Source organism: Physeter macrocephalus, chromosome 1, assembly GCF_002837175.3.
Source record: "Physeter macrocephalus isolate SW-GA chromosome 1, ASM283717v5, whole genome shotgun sequence".
Taxonomy (NCBI): Eukaryota; Metazoa; Chordata; class Mammalia; order Artiodactyla; family Physeteridae; genus Physeter; species Physeter macrocephalus.
In genome coordinates this window covers 17523441-17530242 of record NC_041214.2, presented here as the reverse complement: position 1 = coordinate 17530242, position 6802 = coordinate 17523441, and the positions used below count along the sequence as shown (strand labels likewise).

The 6802-nt window shown below is 45.2% G+C and overlaps 2 protein-coding genes across 2 annotated transcripts in view; one reads left to right on the top strand and one right to left on the bottom strand.

Moving 5' to 3' along the window:
* The window catches only part of GPR87 (G protein-coupled receptor 87), a 27161-nt gene extending 23892 nt beyond the window's left edge, over nucleotides 1-3269 (bottom strand). Inside the window, exon 1 of the mRNA XM_055089211.1 lies at nucleotides 3197-3269. The gene's annotated coding sequence lies outside the window, so the exon portion shown is untranslated. The remainder of the gene's footprint in view (nucleotides 1-3196) is intronic.
* MED12L (mediator complex subunit 12L) overlaps nucleotides 1-6802 on the top strand; it is a 316215-nt gene that overhangs the window by 210634 nt on the left and 98779 nt on the right. The gene's annotated exons all lie outside the window — the stretch shown is intronic.

Here is a 6802-nt window from a genome sequence, read left to right as displayed (position 1 = left end):
CAGCGGCCATGGCCCACGGGCCCAGCCGCTCCGCGGCACGTGGGATCCTCCCAGACCAGGGCGCGAACCCGGTTCCCTTGCATCGGCAGGCGGACACGCAACCACTGCGCCACCAGGGAAGCCCCTCCAAGATGTTCTTGAATGCAACATTCAAACAAGTAAAAGAAATGAAGAAAATGTCACCAAATGAAATCAAAACTTGTTACTATCATGGATGAAGAGAAAGATAAATGAAAATAATTAAGGTGGAACATTTTTTGAAGTTACTAAATAAATAATAGGCATTACTTAGTGTTTACTTATGCCTTAAGGAAATAATGTATATGTACTAGTTGGGTTTTTTTTCCTGTGTTTATACAGAAAAACAAATGTATTTAATTTAAATACCAGTAGTTGAATATCAAAAGTTTGTTTCTTCTCTTGCCTTTTCCTAAACAAACAAAAACAGACAACTAAAATTGAATGGTTTTCCATTCCATTCTATTTAGGGTGGGTTAAGTATGTTGAGGTTGAGTAGCTAGCCCTAGGGAAAGTCTCTGAACAAAAATTAGCCAACTTAATAGTGGCTCAGTCATATAAGAAATTGCCATATTTGCTAAACCATCCTTCATTTAGGTTGGACTCTGCATTGTGCCATTTGGTACTTCTTCTCCAGGGATTTCTCTTTGAACATTTAAAGCCAGTTCCCTGCATCTTGAGCGGGGGAAGCGATGCCATGCAGGCCTGAGTTTGAGAGACTTGTTTTTTTTTTTTGGTTGCACTTCTTGCCATTTGTCACTATGATCCGTAAACAGTAAATGATGTACTACTGCTCAAAATGGGAACTCTAACTGCCGGAATAACCAACTGCCAGTCTTAAAAGCATCAATTCAAAGGAGCATATCCCGTTTAGCCTCCTTAAAAGTATGTTGGGCAAAGAAGCCCTTCTCTGCAAGTTCTGAGGATTATCACCCCACAGTTCCAGTGGTGGGCATGAATTCATGTGGAGGAGCTTGTGTGGACACATCTTTCACAAGCTCCTGTTGAGGGAATAAAGGCAGTTCTGTTATCTACCTTAAATTTTTTTTTTTGTTTGTTTTTTTTGTTTTTTTTTGTTCTTTTTGTTTTTGCGGTACGCGGGCCTCTCACTGTTGTGCCCTCTCCCGTTGTGGAGCACAGGCTCCGGACGCGCAGGCTCAGCGGCCATGGCTCACGGGCCCAGACCGCGGCACGAACCCGCGTCCCCTGCATCGGCAGGCGGACTCTCAACCACTGCGCCACCAGGGAAGCCCTACCTTAAATTTTAATACATTTGTTACCTGGGTTGACTTCATCCTATTACTGGCAACTAACTTAATATGGTTTTTTTGTTTGTTTTCTTTTAATGTTAAAGAAAATACCTTTCCTTTGTTACATCGCTGCTGATAATATTTTTCATATACTATTCTGTTTTGAATTTGAAGGGAAATGTTTTGATAATTCAGGGTCATACACCTTGACTTTGTATGTGTTGGTTTTGTATTAAGATTTCCACAAGGAGGAGGGAAGGAGCTGGTGTCAGTGCAGTAGGTGGCCCTCTTTTTCTCCTCCTGAGGGTGGGCTGGGCATGGACTGGCCTTTTCCTGGCCTTAGTCACAGTGGGATTGTGTATTTAAAAGCCTCTTTGGCTGGCGATGCAAAGTCTAGTAGTGAGAAAGCTAACATGAGGCACCCTTTATGCATTTGTCTTAAAGCACGTTATGCCGATCTCAAGTTGGGACTTGTTAAAGCTGGTCTTACATAACATTCAAAAAGGGAAGTAGTACAGGTTTAGTCAGAGAAGAGTGTAATGCTTTGATGAAAAGAGCAGCTAAGAACCAGTCCATAACTTTATTATTGTTCAAATCACCAAAAGTTTAACCTGCATAATTTTTTTTCTGCCGATTTTTATAGCAAGTCTCACATTTCATAAAAGCCACAGGAGACTTTATAACAATAATTATCTTGCTGCTTCAATGGAAGATCCTATTAAATACAAGGAAGCTGTTTTAATAATATTGTTTAGCTATTACAAACCCCAAATTTATTTGGAATATAGGACGATGTCCTAGGATATGTGTTTGTGTTTCTCTACCACCACAATGTTTAAAAAAAATTTTTTTGTTTCATTTTTTATTACAGGTGATATTTTTTCCTTCTATAATAATGTTACTTTTAAAGATGTTAAACCTACAGACAAGTTGAAATTATAGTTCAAGCAGATTTCACCTAAATTTTCCCATTGACATTTTTCACGCCCTCCCCCTACCCTCCCCCTCAACACACATATTTGTGGGGAGACCTGTTTGAAGTTGCAGTCACTGTGACAGACGTCCCACCCCTAACTACTTCACCAGGTATTCTCCTACCTGGAAATTCCCTGGTGGTCCAGTGGTTAGGACTCCACGTTTTCGCTGCCGAGGGCGTGGGTTCAGTACCTGGTATGGGAAGTAAGATCCTGCAAGGCACACAGCACAGCGCCACCCCCCCACCCCCCCGCCCCGCAAAAAAAACAACAAAAAAAGGGATTTTCTCCTACCTACTCACAATATTTAGTCTGAATTTTGCTCTTTCCCAGTAACATTCTTTATAATTTTTTGAGGCAGAACTAATCAGTGGTCACATATTGTATTTTTCTAGTTTACTCTTTTATTCTTTAGGATAATCTTTCTGCTTTTTTAAAAAAAAATCTCCTTGGCTTTTGAAAATTGGTTTGCTCTGTATTTGCTTGGTCCATCCTGTGGGTCACTTAGTAAGGAGATGCTTTCAAATGTTTCTGAGGCAGTTTGAATATATTAACCTGAAGTCTACCTTGGGGTGTGGAACTTTGAAATCAAATGGGGATATCTGTACTCTTGTTTTGGACAGAGACCTGGTTCATGGATCCAAACTCACTTTTTCTTTGGGATACTGGACAAACTCATTCAACTTTTCCTGGCTTCAGTTTTCTGGAAAACTAAGATTCTGGTTTAATCACAGAATCTTAGATGAGAATTTCTATAATCTTTCGAAATATATTCTTAAAGAGACAGAAGCACTCAAGGAGAGAATGTTTCTAATGTTTCATCCCTTTAAAGGAATGAAAATAGGTAATGGTGTTGATAAGTCTTCCTAAATCCCGGAATAAACTTTTTTAACCCTATTCCTACCTCCCCCCTTTTTAGTGTGAGGCATTGGCAAATGCATTGCTAAGGCTTACCTTGGTCTTCTAGTCATTTCTGCCTTGCCTATGACCGCCTGCTCTCTCTTCCCTTTATTTGGCTTGGCTGCATTGGCCTGGACCTGGGCACAGTGTTGCTTCCTCCAACGTTGCTAGGCAGAGAATTGGTACTGCAGTCTAATTTTCTCTGTCACTATAATCTCTGATGTATCCATTTTTTCTGAAAGGAAAATGCACACACGAAGGGCCTCCTAGTCCTTCCCAGTACATGAACTCATTATTACAAGACAAAGATGAGCAGGGATCTAATTGAAACATAGCTCAAATGATCTGTCTGGGATGCCCATGTCTTTTGCACGTAGCCAGAACATACAACAAGGACTGTAGTAAAATCCTCTCCAGATCTTCCTGTTCCATCTCTCTGTACACAAAAATCGCTCTAACTGTGGTTCACCATCCAGTTGCTGAGAATTTGTGCTGAGTATAATTATTACAAACCCTTTAATGTTTCCTCGCTGAGATTGGTATCTTTAGGTCCCTATGCTTGAATTACTGTTTAATCTGTCATTTGAAATGATTTGTATCTATTAGGTCTGCTTTAAATAAAGCAGTTACCTTTTTCTGGTATGAGAACTTCATGTGTGATGGTCAGTTAAAGGGGAGGGATGGTTTGGCGATGGACTCTGGAGATGTGCCTGCATCTGACCCCTGCCCTCATACTGATACTCTCTTCTATACTCGGCCAGTTCCTCACTTTGGAAATCTTCTTGTGAGGGGCGGTGTCAGCCTTGATAAGAGCTCAGTAACTGGTGTCATATAGTTTCCAATGTGGATTTCAGCCTCTCCACTCAGGAGCTTTCTTAGTTTGGGCAAGTCATTATTATGTCTGAGCTTCAATTTCTTCTGAAAAATGGCTACCTTGTAAGCTTGTAAAGTTTAAATGAGCTAATATACTATAGGACAATTCCTACAGTGTTTGAAACTTGGTTGGTACTTAGTGAACAGTAGCTTTTTTTTTTCCTTTGGTCAGAGGGCAGACAGAGTAAGTAAATGAATATGAATGGGGGTGTTTTTATGAATATAAAGTTGGAACGATTAAAAATTAAGAAACATTCCACAACTAGAAAGTCAAGGTTAAGTTCATAATATTTTGATTGCCCTTAGGTAACCCAGGTAACATGGATGTCTGACACATGGGTGTTGGCACACCCTTCTTTTTTTTTTTTTTTTTTTTTTTTTTTTGCGGTACGCGGGCCTCTCAACTGTCGTGGCCTCTCGCGTCGCGGAGCACAGGCTCCGGACGCGCAGGCTCAGCGGCCATGGCTCACTGGCCCAGCCGCTCCGCGCGTCCCCTGCATCGGCAGGCGGACTCTCTACCACTGCGCCACCAGGGAAGCCCAAACACAATTCTTTTATTTCTTCATTACTAAATACTTTCAAATATCCCTTGGAATTCTTTTCAAAGCTACCACTCCACTCCAAGGGTTTCGCCAAGAAACCCTTGGAAAAGGCCGAGCTAGTATAACAGCTGTTCTTATTTCCTCCCTGGAACTCTTATAAACTGACTGGTCCCTCCTGGCAGAGTAGCTTGTCGTCCCACCCTTCCTATTGCAAACTGGGGCTCTACACCACCTCCTCCTTAGAGCGACCACTGACCTCACAGTTGTAGATTCGTCACATTTGACCTTCCCAAAGTGTGGGGTTCTGTTGACTCTCATTTCCTCCTCGAATCTCTCTCGGTCCTCAGTTCCCAAAGAACGTCTTGGTGCTCGTTTAGTTAATCTGTCCCCCCAATGCCGGGCATCGTTCCTCTTTTCCTGTCTCGTCTGTCCACGAGACTGGTGCAGCATGGCTTCTGAGGTGCTTAGCTCATCCCCTGTTCTCTCCTTTTCTTAGAAAAGATGATTCCCTCGGCTTCTGACCTAGCCCTGTCTTCAGAGCCCTGGATCCATAGTTTGCCCCTACCGGCTAGGCTCCTTGACCCAGCTCTCTCACTAGTCCTTCATATTCAACGCACCCGTCACGATCAAGCACGTCGCCCAGGCTAATGTTCTTCAAAGCGATGAATCTCGATTGGGAGGGGGTGTGATGGGGATTATGGACCCCATGGAGAATACATTTTGCACATCAGTCACTTACGTTTTACATGTAAACCCGTACTCTCCAGTGATCTTGGACTCAAGACCTTTGTCTCTTTTTGAAAATGTCTCTAAGTTCCATGTCAGATTTCTTTCCCCTGGGCTCTGGCCTGCATAGATGGAAGACTTCCTTAACTGCTCTCTCGGCCTCCGTGGCTCCGTTAATTCAGAATTGCCTATTGCTGGCAGGTTGATTTTGCCGAAGCACGGCATTGAGAAGAGTGGTCTTCACTCCGGCCGCCTTCAGTGGCTCGCGCAGAGCTCCGAACGCCCCAGCAACCCTGAAGTGCTGTGCGGTGAGGTCCCAGGCTCGTGTCTTCTCCGCGCGCGTGCTGCAGCCCCCGGCCCTCCACGGCCCCCCTCGCTCGGCCATAGCGCAGTGCCCGCCCCCACCTGAGCCTTCCTCCAAACTGCCCAGAGCACCGCAGGGTTCCCTTTCGAAGCCTCCGTTTTTCCCCCGGGGTCCAGTTCACACTTCCATCTCCTGTGACCCCTTGCTCAGTTTCTCCATTTGGCATTAGCTGCCTTTTCCTCCGCGCTTCTTTGGTGAGCTAATTATGTCTCTTATTCCGCGAACCACGTTTGGATTCAGTATGGTCTGTGTGCGGCTTCCAGGGAGGCCAAGGGCCCTGCACGAAGCACACGATGAAGGAATGATGGGCTAAATGAGCGAGTCAGCCCACTCTTTGGGCTGTTACTCCTCTTGAGAACCAGAGGGACCCCCAAAGGGCTCAAAAGGTCCATGGTTGGACTGTTCATACCCCTGAGCTGGTGAAACTTTTTCTGTGTTGAGACCTCTCCCTCCCTCTTCGGGAGCCCCCTCCTCACCATTCTCACAGCTGGGGCTCGAGGTCACCCCGTGAGGAATTAGGCTTGTCCCGACTGTCAGAGAGGCAGTGCAGCAGAGCCACTGAGGTGTGGTCTTGCGGCCACCTTCCTGGGTGTCTGTCCCAGCTCTGCCTCTGCTTGCTGGTGGGGTCATGGGCACCGGGGTCAAGGTATCTGTTCACTTGGTGCCTCAGTTTTCTTTTATTTTTTTCCTCCCCAACAGGGAGCCCTGTAGTATCTGTCTCCTGGGATAATAGTGAGAGATAGAAAGGTGATAACCCTTGTAAGGGGCATACATAGCATGGTGCATGGCACATAGCGAGCATTCAGTAAAGGAGTGTGAGGTCCTGGGAGGTGCTTGTCAGCTTCTAGGTCAAGGATAATTAGCTGGCAGCATGGGGACCACTATGGCCCACACGTGAAGGTACCGTTTTGTGGGGTTCAGGGAGTGTGAGGGGTGACTACGGAAGCTTTGAAAATAACAGGAAATATGGCGGAGTGGACTGGATTTATGATTTCTCTTGAGAATATTAGAAGATCTGCGATTGTCAGTACAGTGGTTAAGAATATGAGCTCGGGCTTCCCTGGTGGCGCAGTGGTTGAGAGTCCGCCCGCCGATGCAGGGGACGCGGGTTCGTGCCCCGGTCCGGGAGGATCCCCCATGCCGCGGAGCGGCTGG